Source organism: Globicephala melas, chromosome 9, assembly GCF_963455315.2.
Source record: "Globicephala melas chromosome 9, mGloMel1.2, whole genome shotgun sequence".
Lineage (NCBI taxonomy): Eukaryota > Metazoa > Chordata > Mammalia > Artiodactyla > Delphinidae > Globicephala > Globicephala melas.
The window spans coordinates 89,211,881-89,233,532 of record NC_083322.1 but is presented as its reverse complement, the minus strand read 5'-3'; the positions used below and the strand labels follow the sequence as shown (position 1 = coordinate 89,233,532).

At 38.6% G+C, this 21,652-nt stretch overlaps 1 protein-coding gene across 2 annotated transcripts in view; it reads left to right on the top strand.

Moving 5' to 3' along the window:
- COG5 (component of oligomeric golgi complex 5) overlaps positions 1-21,652 on the top strand; it is a 285,705-nt gene that overhangs the window by 184,176 nt on the left and 79,877 nt on the right. The gene's annotated exons all lie outside the window — the stretch shown is intronic.

Sequence of the window (21,652 nt, the reverse complement as noted above, 5' to 3'; positions counted from 1 at the left end):
TATAGTCCCTGGAGTGTACTGTAGTAATTGTTTAAAATTATAGACAGGCAATATAAAGGAGATGCAATCATCTGCAGAGTTGAAGATTATATACAGTGTAACAGATTGTGTTAAGTAAGTAATATTTGGCAGAAAATATCTAAAGGAAAAATTTCCTAGTTAGAAACATGTTCCTTCTGATTTTAAATGTTCATGCTTAATAAAAATAAGTTCTATTAGATATAATAAAATATAATCTAGGGGTTTGACAGTGAATTTACTTTATTTAAAAGGAAAGGGGCCTGAACTTGTCACTGTGAATATTCAGAATAGCTTCTGTAGGAAATGTGCTGCTTTAATTATCTGTGGCTGATAGTTATTTCCAAGATGATTTCTAAGCTTTATGTCTGTTATTTCTCATTGTAGTTTCCAGATAATGTTTGTTCACCAACCTGTTGGCTTATGATACATATATTTTTCAAGTCTCAATAGAAACAAGCAAAATAAACATTACCATTTTGAACTCTTTGAAATGACTTCATAATTCTTCTTTATAAAGTGATTTTCCCAGAATGTCTTATCCCCCTTAGTTTTCTCCATAGCTCTCATCACTTACTAATACACTATTTATTTATTTAGTCTGAACTCTTCCCTCCTCTCACTAGAATTTAATTCCCCATAAGACATGGAATACTATATTGGTCATGGTAGTAGTATCTTCAATGGCTAAAAGTGTACCTAGCACACAGTAAGGCTTCAATAAATGCTTGTTGACTGGAAGGAAGGACGAAAGAAAAAGAGGAAGGAAGCAAGGAAGAAAAGATGCCAGTGCCCTTTTATAATAGCATAAGCACTTAAAAACATTTTTTGAAATATGCTTAAAATGTTCTGGCAAGTAAATCTGTTTTAAAACCCTTTGTGCAATATTAATCTATCAAAACTCTTAAGCAACTCAAGGAGTTGATTCATACAGTTAAGAAAGCTACATGGTATATATCTGTAGTGCTTTGGAAAATCAAGTGTGAATAAGAGAAATGCTTTAGGAGATAGGCACATTAGAAGATATAGAAAGCTTTAAGACTTAAAATATATGCTAAAACTGATTATCTTTACCTTTTTAAAGATACAGTGATAAATTGGGAGTCCACTCTTCCTTTGAAATAGGGAGATAAACAAGCTATACAATTATGAATACTTTAGTGTAGATTAAAAAAAATGTTAGAATGGTGTCCATGTTAAATGAGATTTTACTGTGATGCATTTCTTTTTTTTTTGGCTGCATTGGGTCTTCGTTGTGGTGCACAGGCTTTCTCTAGTTGCGGTGAGCGGGGACTACTCTTCATTGCAGTTCATGGGCTCCTCATTGCGGTGGCTTCTCTTATTGCAGAGCACAGGCTCTAGGCGTGAGGGCTTCAGTAGTTGAGGCACGTGGGTTCAGTAGTTGTGGCTCGCGGGCTCTAGAGCACAGACTCAGTAGTTGTGGCACATGGGCTTAGTTGCTCCGTGGCATGTGGGATCTTCTTGGACCAGGGATTGAACCTGTGCCCCCTGTGTTGGCAGGCAGATTCTTAACCACTGCACCACCAGGGAAGTCCCTGTGATGCATTTCCTAAAAGTTAATGTACAACTTAAATATATATACTTAGGAGATAGATCTCACACCCTCATTTTAAGTACCTTTTAGAATTTTGATCCCTGCAACTGAAGCTTTTTTTTTTTTTTTTTTTTTTTTTGCGGTACATGGGCCTCTCACTATTGTGGCCTCTCCCTTTGTGGAGCACAGGCTCCGGACGTGCAGGCTCAGCGGCCATGGCTCACAGGCCCAGCCGCTCTGCGTCACGTGGGATCTTCCCGGACCGGGGCACGAACTTGTGTCCCTTGCATCGGCAGGCGGACTCTCAACCACTGTGCCACCAGGGAAGCCCCTGAAGTATTCTTTTGCTACAGAGCTCTAATGAGTTTACAAGGGACCATCCTGAGCACCATGTAGCACATAAAGAAGAAAACTTGGAGCTTGCTGAAAAAGAGAAGTCTCTAGATTTGAGAACTTGAGAGGAGTGTTTTTTAAAAGTACTGAAAGTTTGTATAACCTGGCAGAAATTAAGTCTAGTCATCGAGCAACTTTTTAGAAACTTTCTTTGACAGGACAAATTTGATCATATAATTCTCTGATAAAATCTTGCAGATATATCAAATCATTATGTTGTACATATTAATAAATGTTATAAGTCAATTGTATCTAAATAAAAGTGCAAAAATCTTAAAAGACTTGAAAAGTCTTTCATTGACTTCTCTTTTTAAAAATCATTCATTGGGGCTTCCCTGGTGGCGCAGTGGTTGAGAGTCCACCTGCTGATGCAGGGGACACGGGTTCGTGCCCCGGTCCGGGAAGATCCCACATGCCGCAGAGCGGCTGGGCCCGTGAGACATGGCCGCTGAGCCTGCGTGTCCGGAGCCTGTGCTCTGCAATGGGAGAGGCCACAACAGTGAGAGGCCCATGTACTGCAAAAAAAAAAAAAAAAAAAAAAAAAAAACTTTCATTAAAGTATAATACAGTTGACCATTGAACAGCATGGGGGTTAGGAGGACCGACGTTTTGTGCAGTCAAAAATCCATGTATCACTATGGTCGGCTCTCCAGATCTGTGGTTCCACACCTGCAGATTCAGCCAACTGCAGATTGTGTAGTACTGTAGTATTTACTATTGAAAAATCCACATGTATGTGGACCCACACAGCTCTAACACGTGTTGTTCAAGGGCCAACTGTACTCATAAAGAAAAGGTATGTGTATCATACTTATATACCTAAATGAATATTTCAAATCTCAATATAGCTGTGTAACCAAGATCAAGAACAGCATCAAGATCAAGAAACAGAATATTACCTGAATATTACCAGAATATTACCTGAATATTACCAGAATATTACCTGAATATTACCAGAATTTTACCTGAATCCAGAATATACCTGGCTCCCCTCATGCCCCCTTCTAGTTTCTGCCTCTTCTTCTCCTAAGAAGAGTAACCACTAATTTCTGATGGTAGAGATGGGTTTGGGTTTTTTTTTGCTTTAATTATTGCTATTTAAATGAGCAATAATTCATTTATTTTATTTTTATTCATTTATTTTATTTTTGACTGTGGTGGGTCTTCGTTGCTGCATGCGGGCTTTTCTCTAGTTGCGGAGAGCAGGAACCACTCTTTCGTTGTGGTGTGCAGGCTTCTTATTACAGTGGCTTCTCTTGTTGAGGAGCACGGGCTCTAGGTGTGTGGGCTACAGTAGTTGTGTCTCGCGGGGTCTAGAGAGCAGGCTCAGTAGTTGTGGCACACGGGCTTAGTTGCTCCACAGCATGTGGGATCTTCCTGGACCAGGGCTCAAACCCGTGTCTCCTGCATTGGCAGGTGGATTCTTAACCACTGCGCCACGAGGGAAGCCCAATTATTGCTATTTTATGCAGATAAAATCATCCAGTTTTAATCTTGTGCTTGTTTTCTGACGTCTCTCGCTCCATGTTTCTAAGAGTCCTCCATGTTGTTGCATGTCCTTGTAGGTCATTCCCAATGTTGTAAAATAAACCATTCGGTCAATATGCCATATTATATTTTATCCACCATACTATAGGTGGGTATTTGGGTGGTTTCCCATTTTGAGCTATTTTAAATAATGCTACCTCTGACAATTCTGTCCTTTTTTATTGGGAATAAACCCAGGAATGGAAAATAGGTAGGTATGGTAGACAGAATAATAGCCCTCCCAGAAATTTGCATGTGTTACCTTACATGGCAGAATGGATTTTGCAGATATAATTTAAAGATCTTGAGATGGAGAGATTATCCTGGATCTTCTGAGTGGGCCCGGTGTAGTCATCAAGGGCCTTAGAAGGGTAAGAGGGCAGTAGCAGAGTCAGAAGAGGAGATGTAATCGTGGAAACAGTGATCGGAGTGATGTAACTGCTAGAAGGGGACCACAAGCCAAGGAATGGAGGTAGGTGAAAAGGTCAAGTAGAAACTCCCTTAGAACCTCCAGAAGGAAAGTAGCTCTGCTGACACCTTGATTTTGATTTAGTGAGACCAAATTTGTACTTCTGACCTCCAGAACTGCAAGATAAGACACATATTGTTTTAAGCCACCAAGTTTGTGGTGACTCGTTACGGCAGCTATAGGAAATGAATATAGTAGGTGATAGAGTATGCATATGTTCAGCTTTAGTAGACACTGCCAAAAAGTTTTCCAGTGTCACTGTACCAATTTAAACTCCCATTGATAGTATATGAGAGTCCCAGTTTGTCCACAGCCTTAATCACTTGCTATTTTCTGTTTTTTGTTCTATCTTTCTGGTGGATGTTTAGTCAAATCACATTGTAGCTTTAATTTTTATTTCCTTTATGATTAATGATATTATTCATTTTTCCATATATATATTGGCCATTTGCATATGCTCTTTTACACGTCTGTTGATTTTCTATAGAATTGTATGTCTTACTGATTCATAGGATTTTATTTGCATATTATGAAGTATTTTGTTGGTTTCTTTTCTCTCCCTTTGTATGACCATTTCAGTTCACTCTAGGATTGGGTTGGTTTGGGGTAGTTGCACTTTTAATAGGACTCAGTATATCTCTAATTCTCCCCCCCTTTTTTTTTCTGTTTTTTTTGTTTTTTGCGGTACGCAGGCCTCTCAATGTTGTGGCCTCTCCCGCCGTGGAGCACAGGCTCCAGACGCACAGGCCCAGCAGCCATGGCCCACGGGCCCAGCCGCTCCGCAGCATGCGGGATCCTCCTGGACCGGGGCACGAACCCGCGTCCCCCGCATCGGCAGGCGGACCCTCAACCACTGCGCCACCAGGGAAGCCCCTCCCCTTTTTTAAGGCATGCTTCTCCCAGGCCTTTAATTGAGAAGTTGGAGGGTCTTTGTCGCCTTAGCCCTGAAATATTGAGGTTATCTTTCTCTGTCCTCCAGTGGCTTTCAGACAAGCTCTTTTAGCCTCCCGCCACATGAAACTGCACAATCTGGTGAATGTCTTCATGGGAAGGAAGACCTGCCTCTGTTGGTAGCATGTTCTCTCCCCCCAGGTGGTCTTTGTTTCCTAAGATAGGTTTCCAGAAATATGAAGGATATTTTGACCTGTGCTTTTTGAAGCTTAGACCTAGTTCCCCAGCTTCCCTGCAACTGCGTAACTAAGTAAATCTTCCATAGGATGCTTGGGTTGAGAATCTTTAAGTTTAAAAATTGTCACTCCAGTTCCACGAACCACTGAAAGCTTTTCCAGTTTCCCTCTTGTCCAGCAGAGGTTCTCTGTATGGGGCAAGCCTGAATTTTAAACAATATCTCTGGCTTCTTTAGTTGTTAAGATGGGAGCACTGGTCTTAACAACTCTTCTTCTTCCACTCTTCTTACCCCTGTTACTCTCAGGATACAGTCCCAACCTGACTTCTCTGGTCCCTTCCTCTCTTTAGCAATCATTTCTTTCCTTTTTAATTTTTAAAATTTCTGTCCTTGAGCTTTTGTTCCTGAATGAATCACCCTCCTTCTTCTCAGTATTTACAAATACCTGAAACACATGTCTATATCCCCGGTTCATCTGGAAAAGTCACACTCATCTTTCCATTCTCACTTTAGAAATAAAGTGTTCCTTGACGCCTCCTTCCCCATACACACACTCAAATATGGGTATGATATCCTCTATCTGCTCCCACAAAACTGACATGTTCCCAGTTTCAGTCCTTACCCCACTGCATTGTACTGGCTCACCTCCTTGCCTCGCTGTATCTCCCATTAGGCTCTAGAGAAAGCGTCTCTGTGTACTTCTATTCCATATTACATTCCTATCACATAGCGCAGTGCTTAATACAAAATAAACATCCTGTTGAAATGGATCCCTAAAGTGTTAATATCAAAGGCTTTAAGTATTAGAAAATCTGAGGAGAAAACCAATCTGTCAAATAAAAATACTTCTCGTTAAAAAAATAGTAAACACTTATAAGGTAAATGAGACCCTAAAATATGAAGTACTTTTAGAACACAAACAACAGTATATATATGTGATAAACAGGGACTCAGAAGCATGGTGAAAAAATGTTAGCATGATTATTGTAGGATAATAGGATACCAGGTAACATTTACTTTTTTCCTTATGCCTTTATTTGATTTTTTACAGTGAGCATTTTATATCATTAGTTATAAACTATGAAGCAGTTTTCACTGAGGTAAAAGAAGAAAGCAAATATGAGACTAAGATATTTAATTAAATCTTCCATGGAGATTTGTTGAATGGATAAAAGTGATCCAGTAGTTATGGAAATGAATAAAGTACTTAGAGTTGAAGAGGAGATAGAGATAAAAAGAGCTAAGAGAAAAAAAATCCCCACTTTGCTCACATAGCAGGGTAAATTCCAAGTGGATCAAAGAATTAAATGTGAAATATGAAACCATTCAAGTGCCAGAAGGAACACAAGTGAACAAGCAGCTTCTCTGATTTAATATCCAGAAGCAGTGATGAAAAGATTGATAATTTGATTATGTTAAAAAATTTACATGGCAAAGAAACCCTTAAGCAAAATAAAATGACAATGACAAACTAGAAAAATATTTATAACTTATATCAAAGAAAAGGAGTTAGTATCACTAATATATAAAAAGCTTCTAAAATACGAAGAAAAAGGCCAACAACCCTGCCAAAAAAAGTGTAGGTATCTCTTAAGCATTTGTAAAAGATGCTCAGTGTCACCTATAAATAGAAAGATGCAAAATAAAAGTATACAGAAACACCATTTCTCATCTATCAAACTAGCAAAAAAGTAAAAAAAAGTTTGATAACACATGGCAAACTTATGAGAAAATAGTCACTCTAATGCAATGCTAATTAGCATACAAACCTTATAGAGGGGAGTTTCTAACAAAATTACCTAACAAAGTATATAAGTATCTAACAAAATTATGTAAGCAGTTGCTTTTTTACTCGGCAACTCTACTTCTAAGGATGTATTCCATAAATGAACTAGGAAAAGCATGAAGAGACATATTCACAAGGCTGTTCATTGCATCATTATTTGGAAAAAAAACTGAAAACAGCCCAAATGTTCATCACTAGGGGATTAGGTAAACAAACTATGGTGCATCCATAGAATGGAATGCCATGCAGCTATAAAAAGGAATGAGAAAGAAAAAAGAAGGAATGAGGAATATCTTTTTATACTACTATGGAGCAATCTCCAAGTTATAGAGAAATATGTCTACAGTGTACTAATAAGAAAGGGAGTGGTATAAGTAAATACACATTTTGGCCCATATATATATATATATATTTTTTTTTTTTGCGATATGCGGGCCTCTCACTGTTGTGGCCTCTCCCGTTGTGGAGCACAGGCTCTGGACGTGCAGGCTCACGGGCCCAGTCGCTCTGCGGCACATGGGGTCTTCCCGGACTGGGGCACGAACCCACATCCCCTGCATCGGCAGACGGACTCCCAACCACTGCACCACCAGGGAAGCCCTTGGCCCATATTTTTAACAAATAGAAGGATAAACCATAAAATCCAGAACAAAATGGTTACCAGTAGTTGGGGGAGGGAGTGTGTAAAGAATACATAGGAGAGGACAGGGATGGAACCTAGACTTCTATGAGTATACTTTGTTGTGGAGATTTAGTTTTGAACTTATATAAATATTTTATATAGTTATAAAACAAAATTAAAATGAAAGAAGAAATTACTAAAAATTAAAAGTAAAATATTAATGCAATAATGTGTCCAGTTGGTGGCATAACCACACAGAGAGGCAGTCTTTCATTTGACTTTTTACTTTACTCATTTGACTACTTTACTTTCTTTTTTTTAAAACCTCTTTTTTAAATTGAAGTATATTTAAATTATAAGGTTGTGTTAGTTTCAGGTCTACAGCACAGTGATTCGGTTATATGTATATAACTGAATATATATATTCTTTTTCAGATTCTTTTCCATTATAGGTTATTACAAGGTATTGAATATTGTTCCCTGTGCTATACAGCAGTAGTAGGTCCTTGTTGTTTATCTATTTTATGACTACTTTACTTTTAAATGCAGTAATTATTATTATTATTATTTTTTTTGCGGTACGCGGGTCTCTCACTGTTGTGGCCTCTCCTGTTGCGGAGCACAGACTCCGGACGCGCAGGCTTAGCGGCCATAGCTCACGGGCCCAGCTGCTCTGCGGCATGTGGGATCTTCCCGGACCGGGGCACGAACCCGTGTCCCCCGCATCAGCAGGCGGACTCTCAACCACTGCACCACCAGGGAAGCCCCACAGTAATGATTTTTTATAGCCCTACTGGGATATACTTATAGGATAACAAGAACTTCCCAAAAAACACATTACCTCTTTTCCATAACCATGTTATCGATAGTATTGTTATTGTTATATTCAGACAGTTGTTTGTGTGGTGTGGCGTAAATAAATAATTATGTTGGTATCAAACTGAGTCTGGATTTTCAGCATAGGTGAAACAACATATAAAAATGGGTGAGATCAACTGATAAGGTATTTTTTCTTTAAAAATATATTATTTGGTGACAAGTTGCGGCAGGGATAGGAGAGGATGGGGACGATGGCTGCTTCTTCTAGATGCTAGGGAATGCAGCTGGACCTGGATCCTAAGCAGACCAGGCACGGAGGACAATGCCCGGTTGGAAGACCAAGCGGAGCACAGAAGGCTGGCCACCCTGTGCCTTTGGATTGGAGAATTTAACCCACTTACATGTAAGCTGTGTGGCTGACATGGTCTTGGTGCTCCGGCCAAGTATCAGGCCTGAGCCTCTGAGGTGGGAGAGCCAAGTTCAGGACATTGGACCACCAGAGACCTCCGGACGCCACGTAATATCAGTCGGCGAGAGCTCTCCCAGAGATCTTCGTCTCAATGCTAAGACCCAGCTCCACCCAACGACAAGCAGGCGCCAGTGCTGGACACCCCATGCCAAACAACTAGCAAGACAGGAACCCAACCCCACCCATTAGCTGAGACGCTGCCTAAAATCATACTAAGTTCACAGACACCCCAAAACACACCACCAGATGTGGTCCTGCCTACAGAAAGACAAGATCCAGCCTCATCCACCAGAACACAAGCACCAGTCCACTCCACCAGGAAACCTACACAACCCACTGAACCAACCTTAACCACTGAGGGCAGACACCAAATACAGTAGGACCTATAAACCTGCAGCCTGCAAAAAGGAGACCCCAAACACAGTATGTTAAACAAAATAAGACAGAGAAATACACAGCAGATGAAGGAGCAAAGTAAAAACCCACCAGACCAAACAAATGAAGAGGAAATAGGCAGTCTACCTGAAAAAGAATTCAGAGTAATGATAGTAAAAATGACACAAAATCTTGGAAATAGAATGGAGAAAATACAAGAAAAGTTTAACAAGGACCTAGAAGAACTAAAGAGCAAGCAAACAATGATGAACAACACAGTAAATGAAATTAAAAATACTCAAGAAGGAATTAATAGCAGAATAACTGAGGCAGAAGAACGGATAAGTGACCTGGAAGGTAAAATAGTGGAAGTAACTACCACAGAGAGCAGTAAACGAGAAAGAATGAAAAGAATTCATGACAGTCTCAGAGACCTCTGGGACAACATTAAACACACCAACATTTGAATTATAGGGGTCCCAGAGAAGAAGAGAAAAAGAAAGGGACTGAGAAAATATTTGAAGAGATTATACTTGAAAAATTCCCTAATATGGGAAAGGAAATAGTTAATTAAGTCCAGGAAGCACAGAGAGTCCCATACAGACTAAATCCAAGGAGAAACACTCCAAGACACATATTAATCAAACTATCAAAAATTAAATACAAAGAAAACATATTAAAAGCAGCAAGGGAAAAGCAACAATAACATACAAGGGAATCCCCATAAGATTAACAACTAATCTTTCAACAGAAACTTGGCAAGCCAGAAGGGAGTGGCAGGACATGTTTAAAGTGATGGAGGGAAAAACCTACAACCAAGATTACTCTCCCCAGCAAGGATCTCATTCAGATTTGATGGAGAAATTAAAACCTTTACAGACAAGCAAAAATGAAGAGAATTCAGCACCACCAAACGAGCTTTACAACAAATGCTAAAGGAACTTCTCTAGGCAGGAAACACAAGACAAGGAAAAGACCTACAATAACAAACCCAGAACAATTAAGAAAATGGTAATAGGGACATACATAACGATAATTACCTTAAATGTAAATGGATTAAATATGCTCCAAGCAAAAGACATAGACTGGCTGAATGGATGCAAAACAAGACCCATATATATGCTGTCTACAAGAGACCCACTTCAGACCTAGGGACATGTGCAGACTGAAAGTGAGGTATTAGAACAAGATACTCCATGCAAATGAAAAAAGAAAGCTGGAGTAGCAATTCTCATATCAGACAAAATAGACTTTAAAATAAAGACTATTGGGCTTCCCTGGTGGCGCAGTGGTTGAGAGTCTGCCTGCCGATGCAGGGGACATGGGTTCGTGCCCCGGTCCGGGAAGATCCCACATGCCGCGGAGTGGCTGGACCCGTGATCCATGGCCGTGAGCCTGCGCGTCCGGAGCCTGTGCTCCGCAATGGGAGAGGCCACAACGGTGAGAGGCCCGCATACCACAAAAAAAATAAAAATAAAAAAAAATAAAGACTATTACAAGAGATAAAGAAGGACACTACATAATGATCAAGGGATCAATCCAAGAAGAAGATATAACAATGTAAATATTTATGCGCCCAACATAGCACCTCAATACATAAGGCAAATGCTAACAACCATAAAAGGGGAAATTGACAGTAACACAGTAATAATAGGGGGCTTTAACACCCCACTTTCACCAATGGACAGATCATCCAAACAGGAAAATAAATAAGGAAACACAAGCTTTAAATGTTACATTAAACAAGATGGACTTAATGGATATTTATAGGACATTCCATCGAAAAACAACAGAATACACTTTCTTCTCAAGTGCTCATGGAACATTCTCCAGGAGAGATCATATCTTACGTAACAAATCAGGTCTTCGTAAATATAAGAAAATTGAAATCATATCGAGTATCTTTTCCAACCGTGATGCTATGAGAGTAGATATCAATTACAGGAAAAAAACTGTAAAAAATACAAACACATGGAGGCTAAACAATACGCTACTAAATAACCAAGAGATCACTGAAGAAATCAAAGAGGAAATCAGAAAATACCTAGAAACAAGTGACAGTGAAAACACGGTGATCCAAAACCTATGGGATACAGCAAAAGCAGTTCTAAGAGGGAAGTTTATAGCAATACAGTCCTACCTCAAGAAGCAAGAAACATCTCAAACAACTTAACTTTACACCTAAAGCAATTAGAGAAAGAACAACCACCAAAAAAACCCCCCAAAGTTAGCAGAAGGAAAGAAGTCATAAACACCAGATCAGAAATAAATGAAAAAGAAATGAAGGAAACAATAACAAAGATCAATAAAACTAAAAGCTGGTTCTTTGAGAAGATAAACAAAATTTGATAAACCGTTAGCTAGACTCATCAAGAAAAATAGGGAAAAGACTCAAGTCACCAGAATTAGAAATGAAAAAGGAGAAGTAACAGCTGACACTGCAGAAATACAAAGGATCATGAGAGATCACTGCAAGCACCTATATGCCAGTAAAATGGACAACCTGGAAGAAATGGACAAATTTTAGAAAGGCACAACATTCTGAGACTGAACCAGGAAGAAATAGAAAATATAAAGAGACCAGTCACAAGCACTGAAATTGAAACTGTGATTAAAAATCTTCCAACAAACAAAAGCCCAGGACCAGATGGCTTCACAGGCGAATCTGTCAAACATTTAGAGAAGAGTTAACACCTATCCTTCTCAAACTCTTCCAAAATATAGCAGAGGGAGGAACACTCCCAAACTCATCCTACAAGGCCACCATCACCCTGATACCAAAACCAGACAAAGATGTCACAAAAAAGAAAACTACAGGCTAATATCACTGATGAACATAGATGCAAAAATCCTCAACAAAATACTAGCAAACAGAATCCAACAGCACATTAAAAGGATCATGTACCATGATCAAGTGGGGTTTATCCCAGGAATGCAAGGATTCTTCAATATATGCAGATCAATCAATGTGATACACCATATTAACAGATTGAATGAGAAAAACCATATGATCATCTCAGTAGGTGCAGAAAAAGCTTTTGACAAAATTCAACACCGATTTATGGTAAAAACCCTCCAGAAGGCAGACATAGATGGAACTTTCCTCAACATAATAAAGGCCACATATGACAAACCCACAGCCAACATCGTTCTCAATGGTGAAAAACTGAAGCCACTTCCACTAAGATCAGGAACAAGACAAGGTTGCCCACTCTCACCACTGTTATTCAACATAGTTTTGGAAGTTTTAGCCACAGCAATCAGAGAAGAAAAAGAAATAAAAGGAATCCAAATCAGAAAAGAAGTAAAACTGTCAGTGTTTGCAGATGACGTGATACTATACATAGAGAATCCTAAACATGCTACCAGAAAACTAGTAGGACTAATCAATGAATTTTGTAAAGTGGCAGCATACAAAATTAATGCACAGAAATCTCTGGCATTCCTGTACACTAGTAAAGAAAAATCTGAAAGAGAAATTAAGGAAACACTCCCATTTACCATTGCAACACAAAGAATAAAATACCTATGAATAAACCTACCTAGGGAGACGAAAGACCTGTATGCAGAAAACTATAAGACACTGATGAAAGAAATTAAAGATGATACAAACGCATGGAGAGATATACCATGTTCTTGGATTGAAAGAATCAACATTGTGAAAATGACTCTACTACCCAAAGTAATCTACAGATTCAGTGCAATCTGTATCAAACTACTGATGGCATTTTTCACAGAACTAGAACAAAAAATTCAGAATGTGTATGGAAGCACAAAAGACCCTGAATAGCCAAAGTAATCTTGAGAACAAAAAATGAGGCCGGAAGAATCAGCCTTCCTGATTTCAGCTTATACTACAAAGCTACAGTAATCAAGACAATATGGTACTGGCACAAAAACAGAAATATAGATCAACAGAAGAGGATAGAAAGCCCAGAGATAAACCCACGCACATACGGTCACCTTATATTTGATAAAGTAGGCAAGAATATACAGTGGAGAAAAGACAGCCTCTTCAATAAGTGGTGCTGTGAAAACTGGACAGCTATGTGTAAAGAATGAAATTAGAACACTCCTTAACAGCATACACAAAAATAAACTCAAAATGGATTAAAGACCTTATTGTAATGCAGACAGTATAAAACTCCTAGAGGAAAACATAGGCAGAACACTCTGTGACATAAATCACAGCAAGATCCTTTTTGACCCACCTCCTAGAGAAATGGAAATGAAAACAAACAAATGGGACCTAATGAAACGTAAGAGCTTTTGCACAGCAAAGGAAACCATAAACAAGACGAAAAGACAACCCTCAGTATGGGAGAAAATAGTTGTAAATGAGGCAACTGGCAAAGGATTAATCTCCAAAACATACAAGCAGCTCATGCAGCTCAATATCCAAAAAACAAACAATGCAGTCAAAAATGGACAGAAGACCTAAATAGACATTTCTCCAGAGAAGATATACAGATTGCCAACAAACACATGAAAGGGTGCTCATCATCACTAATCATTAGAGAAATGCAAATCAAAACTACAATGAGGTATCACCTCACACCTGTCAGAATGGCCATCATCAAAAAATCTACAAACAATAAATGCTGGAGAGGGTGTGGAGAAAATGGAACCCTCTTGCCGTTTTGGTAGGAATGTAAATTTACACAGCCACTATGGAGAACTGTATGGAGGTTCCTTAGAAACTAAAAACAGAACTGCTGTACGGCCCAGCAATCCCACTGCTGGGCATATACCCTGAGAAAACCATAATTCCAAAAGAGTCATGTACCACAATGTTCATTGCAGCTCTATTTACAATAGCCAGGACATGGAAGCCACCGAAGTGTCCATCGACAGACGATTGTGTAAAGAAGATGTGGCACATATATACATTGGAATATTATTCAGCCATAAAAAGAAACGAAATTGAGTTTTTTGTAGTGAAGTGTATGGACCAAGAGTGTGTCATACAGAGTGAGGTAAGTCAGAAAGAGTAAAACCAATACCGTATGCTAACACATATATATGGAATCTAAAAAAAAAATGGTTCTGAGGAACCTACGGTCAGTACAGGAATAAAGACACAGACGTAGAGAATGGGCTTGAGGACACGGGGAGGGGGAAGGGTAAGCTGGAACAAAGTGAGAGAGTAGCACTGACATGTATACACTACCAAATGTAAAATAGATAGCTAATGGGAAGCAGCTGCATAGCACAGGGAGATCAGCTCTGTGCTTTGTGACCACCTAGACAGGTGGGATAGGGAGGGTGGGAGGGAGACACAAGCCGGAGGGGATATGGGGATATATGTGTATACATATAGCTGATTCACTTTGTTATACAACAGAAACTAACACAACATTGTAAAGCAATATACTCCAATAAAGATATTAAAATGCATATATATATTATTTGATTTGCATACATTTCATAGCTCTGTCTACTGAAAAGCCGTAGAAATAGTGACCGTTTCATTAGTACTGAACCCTTCTGACACCGATGCTGTGGTTTTAAAAGTTGATTTCCCATTAAAAGAAATTAAAGGTCCTTGGAGAAATGACTGATTTTCGGTCTGGGGCAAGAAATGTGCAGGATAATTTTGTAACCCCATATACTAGAAAGCAAGGAAGATATGAAGACCAAGCCTATTAGGATTGAGTTAATAGGACTCAGGAAGCAATTTGAATGGATAATCTACCAGAGAAGGAATAAATTTAACATCAATAAGGATAACAATCACAAGTGATTTAAATCCATCATGTACATCTAAATCCATGAATTCATAATGATGTAAGTGAAGAAATACTTATTGCTTACCCTTGATGATACTACTCCTTACTTTGAAAAGTGGTAAATAAAGGGGAAAGAAAAACATTTTTCCTGCCTTTCCTACAAACGGTATCTCAGAGAAACTGAATAATTGATTTCATAAGTTTTTATTTATAAAAATATCACCTGTAATAAATGTACAAAGAATGTTACAGTATCTTCATTTTGCAGTCTCTTAGTAGATCTGGGCAATGATTATTAATAGACTGTTAATATAAAAAAGGTAAATGGTACACCAGTTCATATGCTACATATGCAGTAGGCTTACCGGAAATTATTGACCCTGGAATCAGATCAAATCTCTTATCTATTGCAGTGGTTTTCAACTTGGTTGCACATTAGAATCACTTGGAGTATGTTTAAAAATCTCAAAGCCTAGGGCTCCCCTGGTGGCGCAGTGGTTGAGAGTCCGCCTGCTGATGCAGGGGACACGGGTTCGTGCCCTGGTCCAGGAAGATCCCACATGCTGCAGAGCAGCTGGGCCTGTGAGCCATGACTTCTGAGCCTGCGCGTCCGGAGCCTGTGCTCCGCAACGGGAGAGGCCACAACAGTGAGAGGCCCGTGTACCGCAAAAAAAAAAAAAAAAAAAAATCTCAAAGCCTAGACTGCAATTACATTAAAGTCTCTGGGGTGAAACCCAAGCACCAGGATCTTTTTAAGCTTCCAGAGTTGTTTCAATATGCAGCCAAGGTTGAAATGTACTGTTTTAGATCCAGCTGATAATCTACAGTAAATACAGGGATCAGAGGGTGCAATCAGCAGAATCCACACTGTGGGAAGCTGTATAGGATATATGACCCAGTTTCTTAAATAAAGAATTAAAAGGAATAAAAGGAAAGAGAGGAACGATAGATGGGGCTTGATGATATATCAACTAATTATAATATATGGACTATTTATGGGTCCTAAATCATACAAACCAAAAAAAAAAAAAATCACAGGTCTATCATGCATATGCGATCGCTGATGGTTAATTTTGTAAAGTGTGATAGGAGAACTATGGTTATTTTTTTTAAAATAGTCTTTACTATCAGAGATACATGCTGAAATATTTATGGATGACATGATGTTTGTAATTTGCTTCAAAATAGCTGGCAGTAGTGGAGGAGGATTGGGTAGGGTTATAGATAAAACAAGATCAAGTTGATAAGTTATGGATATGTAGAGGTTCTCTTCATATTATATGTTTCAATTCTATAGTAACAGTTTTTTTAAGTTTCAAGGAAAATATTTAAGGCAGAGGAAAGAAGTCAACAAAGAGTAAGAAAAACAAATCAGTAGGGTAGAAAACCCTGGAGAGAATGGGATTATGGAGAGTTTCACAAAGGAGAGAGTCATCAACAGCGATACAGTGAGAGGAGATTAGAAAAGTACCCACTGTTTTTGTCAGTCAGAATGATACTGTAACTTTTCCCAAAACAGTTTCCATAGCACTGTGGCAGTTGGAAGTCTGGTTGCAGCCTGGAGGAGGCAAGGAGGTGTGTGTAGACTACACTTGCAAGGGGTGACAGGGCAACGGCTACAAGTAAACTGTTAAAGGATCAAGGGGAAGCATTTGCCATGTTATTTGTATTTTTGTTTTTTTTAATACAATGAGAGCATGTTCGATCTTTTTAATTGATTGGAAGCTGAAAATACAGAAGAGAATAATAGTCTTGGAGGAGATGAAATGGGATGAGATTAAGCATGGAAGTTGAAGAATTAGTCTTGTATAGAATGGACAGTTGTTCTAGTTGAAGACTAGAAATATTTATAGGGGAATCGCGGGTAAGAAGTTGAAGGTGACCTTTATTTTTGTTGTGACTGTTATTTTTATTGTGAGATAACAAGGGTGGTCATCTTCATATCATAAGTGCATTCAAGGTTAACTAGTTAAGAAGTTGGAGGAGAATGTGTATGCTTTATATTCCTGCTAAAAGGAAAGGTTGTGGTATAGAATACCACCATAGCATACCCAGTTGGTATTGGATTCCATGACTTTGTGCTGCTATTATGAAAAAACAAAACAAAACCTAAGAAACTTCCTAGGGACCATAGCCAGTTATTTTCAGACAGTTATTCCATCCTAATTATGTGTGTGTGTACATATAATTTGTGTATATAGTTTGTAAGTGGCTAATCTTAGGTTTTGTGTGTGTGTGTGTGTTTTAACTCAGATTCTTCATTCAAAGTTTAATGCTTTAGGCTTTGATCAGATTTTCCATTTAAAACTTGAATTTTAATTTCTGTTCATCTTAAATGGGATTTCTTTGAGTTTTAAAAAGGTCTCTTTTCTATTCTGATTTTAGTTTTATTAAATCATAATTTAAAAATTAAATCAGAAGGCATATTAATCCTCAATAAAATTATTTACAGTCAATTTTAGTTCATATAAATATTCATTTGCTTTTAATATATGTCTTGGACCATAGCAGATTTCTGGGACTCGATAGGAAAAGTTCTTTTTATGAGTAATAGGAAAACTCATTAACTTGGGTACAACTGACTTAGCCATATTTCACTCCAGTACTTTAATTTACTTCTGAACTATTTCTAGTTTTTTCTAGAAAACTATTTCTGTTTTTTCAACATTTTAAACAGGTTTTTTTTTAATATGAAACTGTCTTAATTAGGAAGGAGTAATATAGTCTATAATATATCAGTATTTGAAAAGTAGCTGTTTATCAGACTGCTGTATGGCCCTCATATTTGACTTTTATATAATTTTTGTTGATGTGAATAAAGTATGGTTCATTTTATTGGAGCAGGTAGATTCTAAGATGGTCCCCAGTGATCCCTGCCTCCTGGCATTTACACCCTTCTATAATCTCTTCCCCTTGAGTACAGGTACAACTTGCTTAGGTATACCTTCTATAGGTATAGAATATGCAAGGGGGATGTGTCTGTGTGATTAGGTAACATAAGATCATAACTTCCATGTTGCTAGCAAGCTCTCTCTATTGCCTTCATGGATTACAAGCTTTGATGAGATAAGCAGCCATATTGGGGAGGTCCACTTTGCGAGGAACTAAGATTGACCCCTTGCCAACAGCAAGCTAGGAACTGAGACCCTAAATCCAGTTCATTTCATAGGGAACTGAATCCTGGCAACAACCACATGAGCTTGGCATCATATCCTTCCCCAGTTGAACCTTCAGATGAGACTCCAGCCATGGCTGGCAATTTGATTACAGCCTTGTTAGAGACCCTGAAGCAGAGGACCCAGTACCTCTGACCCACAGAAACTATGGGTTTAATAAATGAGTGTTTTTAAAAATAAACAGCTACATATGTGGCAAGTTCTTATGTAGCAATAGATATCTAATTCAATTATGAAGCAGATAATATTTTCCAAGACATACTAAACCCAGTATATTACTAGCCTCCTTTACTTTCATAGTGCTAGGTGATTTATGTGCAAGGCTGACAGTTTTTATTGGGAATTGAGCCAGTTAGGAAAGGAGTGAACTAGAAATGAGTAGCAATGTACTTAAAAAAGAGGGACTCAACCTAGGTGTGGAGGCTGACCCTCTCAGGTCAAGGTATCTAAAGAGCTTGACAAGTTGCTAAAATAAGAGCAGCGGCCTCTACTGGGATAACCTACCTAAAGTCCTTTGCATTTGCTGTTTCTTCCATCTGAATCATTCTTTCCCCAGATATCCAGATGGGTCATATCCTTGCTTCACTTAGAGAGGCCCTCCCTGTCTGCAGTAAATAGACTACGACTCCCTATCACTATCTGTTCTCTAACCTTGCTTTATTATTCTTTAAAGCACTTAACACTGCCTGACATTATGTTACATACTGATTTGTTTATTGTCTTTCTCCTTCACTAGAATATAAACTCCTCATGGGTAGGAACTCTGCTTATTTTGTTCACTGCTGCATATGCAACATTTACAACAGTACTTATCATATAGTAAATGTTCAACAAATATGTTTTGAGTGGATAAATCTACTTTCCAGTTTTTTTTTTTGAGGTACACAGGCCTCTCACTGTTGTGGCCTCTCCCGTTGCGGAGCACAGGCTCCGGACGCGCAGGCTCAGCGGCCATGGCTCATGGGCCCAGCCGCTCCGCGGCATGTGGGATCTTCCCAGACCAGGGCACGAACCCGCATCCCCTGCATCGGCAGGCGGACTCTCAACCACTGCGCCACCAGGGAAGCCCTACCTTCCAGTTTTTACATTGACCAGAATTTGGTTGTCTGAAGGTTGGTGGGAGTTTTAAGGAGTGATGCCTATTCTTGGTCAGGACCCCAGTTAGTGGCTGAGAGATGAGGTATTCAGTCTTCACACAGGGAGATGCAGTGGCAGAAGCATATATACAGGCTGATATTTAGCACAGCTGCTCAAGACTAAGGCAAGAGCTGTGTGTGCTGCAACTCTGGGATTACGCAAACATCAGAGTTGAACCAGGGGGTCTGGGGGTAGTGAGGCAATTAAGTCTAGACTGTTAGAATCTGGAGAAGTGATTTAATTCCATACCTAGACCCCTCTTCATTCTTTTTTCAGTTCATTTGTTCATGCAATAATTCAGTGCCTGGCGTTACTCTAGGTAAAGGAAATACAGAGACAAGTCAAGTAATATCCCTGTTTTCATTAAACTTGCATTCTAAAGGAGGAACATGATCAACACAAACTAATAAATAATTTCTTATAGTGTTCATTGCTATGGAGAAATCATCATAAAAGAAGGTACTGGAATAAAGATGAATTTCATCTTCATGTTAGTGCTGTGTTGGAATCACTAGTTATTACTCAAAAAGAAGAGTTGCTCACACAGGGCATGCTCTGAGTAATGAATTACTAAGTAACTGGGAATTAGTAACTGTCATTTTCTATCTATAAATGATTTCTTAGATTATTAAGATGTGCAGTGTATGTTCTACATTTATCAAAAAAATAATTGATTATAATCAGGTTTATAGGTAATTGATGTGAATACTTGATAACCACTTATAGAAGAAAGTAAGGTAGAATTTAGCTTCGGGATTTACCACAATATATATTTGTAAGCTTTAAATATGTTTGACTTAAGTATCTTAGAATTGATTAGTCAGTCACATTTACTGAGACAGTATAGTCAAAGTTCAGCTCTCTGAAACCCTCAGCAGTGATTTGTTCTATACAGATAAGATTTCTGTGAAAGTGAGTATACTGTCCATTAAAAAGCAAAACTTAGTTTATCATTAAGAAATATTTATTTAATTTTTACTATTTCAGGCACTGTGTTAAGTACCAAATATGCATTGAAGAAAACAAGTATTGTCCTTGTCCTCATGGAGTTTACGGTCAAGTAGGGGAAACATACTTTAAACAAGTAAAATTAGAAATTGTGGTAAATGCAAAGAAGACAAAGAACAGAGTGTTATGAGAATATAACAAAAGGAATATGATTTAGATTAGAGGAGTTCAAGAACCGTGAAGGATCTGAGATTTTTAACCCTACTTAAAAAGGCTAGCCTGCCAAAATGTTCTGAATATTGTCAGAAGACATGAGACTCCTGGGTCAGAGCAGAACTTTATTACTCGCAGCATAGCAAGCCACGTGAGTATGGGCATATTTGTATGTTGGTTCCCCATGCCTCCAGGCCTCCTGGGGAAGCACAGTTTGGGCCCATGTGAATGGTACGTATGCTGTGAGTTTGCGTCACAGGTGAGAACTTTAAGCTTGGACAATCTACAGCTTTTGCCATAAGCAGTAAGCAAGCCTGCTCTTTGTGTGCAGGGCAAAGTTACCTCATGTTTCAAGGTTGCTTGCTACAAATGCAAACCTGATAAATGGCCTGGATGAAGAGCAACCAGGGCCTCGCATTGACATAACTTGCAAGAATGTGTGGGGACACTCAGGCCATGGTGAATGGCCTCTTCATCAGCAAGGAGAGATTTCACAGAAGTCCTCTCCAAGATTTTTTTTTTAAACAGCTTTACTAGAGTATAATTGGTATACAGTAAACTGAACATAAAGTGTACAGTTTGGTAAGTTTTGACATATATGCACACCCATGAAAGCATCACGACTCAAGATCAGTGAATGTATTTCTCACCTGCAAAAGTTTCCATGTACCCCTTTGTAATTCCTCTCCCCGCCATCTCCTTTCTTCTTCCCCAGGCAAATTCTGACCAGGTTTTGTCACTGTCTATTGGTTTACCTTTCCTAGAGCTGTGTACAGATTGAATGATACAGCATGTATTGTGTATTCTTATTTGTCTTTCATGCAGCGTGATTGTTTTTAGATTCATCCATATTGTATTATGTATTTACTTCTGGATAGTATTCCATTGTGCAGATATACTATAGTTTGTGTATGCATTCACTTGTTGATGGACATTTGGGTTGTTTCCAGTTTGGGGCTATTACAAATAAAGGTGCTTTGAATGTTCATATAGAAGTCTGTATATGGACATATACTTTTTTTCTGTTGGATAAACATGTAGAAGAGGAATAGTTTGACCATGTGGTGGGTATATCTTTAACAGTTTAAGAAAATGCTAGGCTGTTTTGCAGAATGATAATACAATTTCTCCATTCTGCCAACAGTATACAAGAGTTTCAGTTCCTCTATCCTCACCAACATTTGATTTTTTTAAAATTTTTGCCATTCTAACAGGTATATAGTCATATCTCATTGTGATTTTCTTTCGAATTTGACTCCAAAAGCAAAGGCAACAAAAGGAAAAATAAAC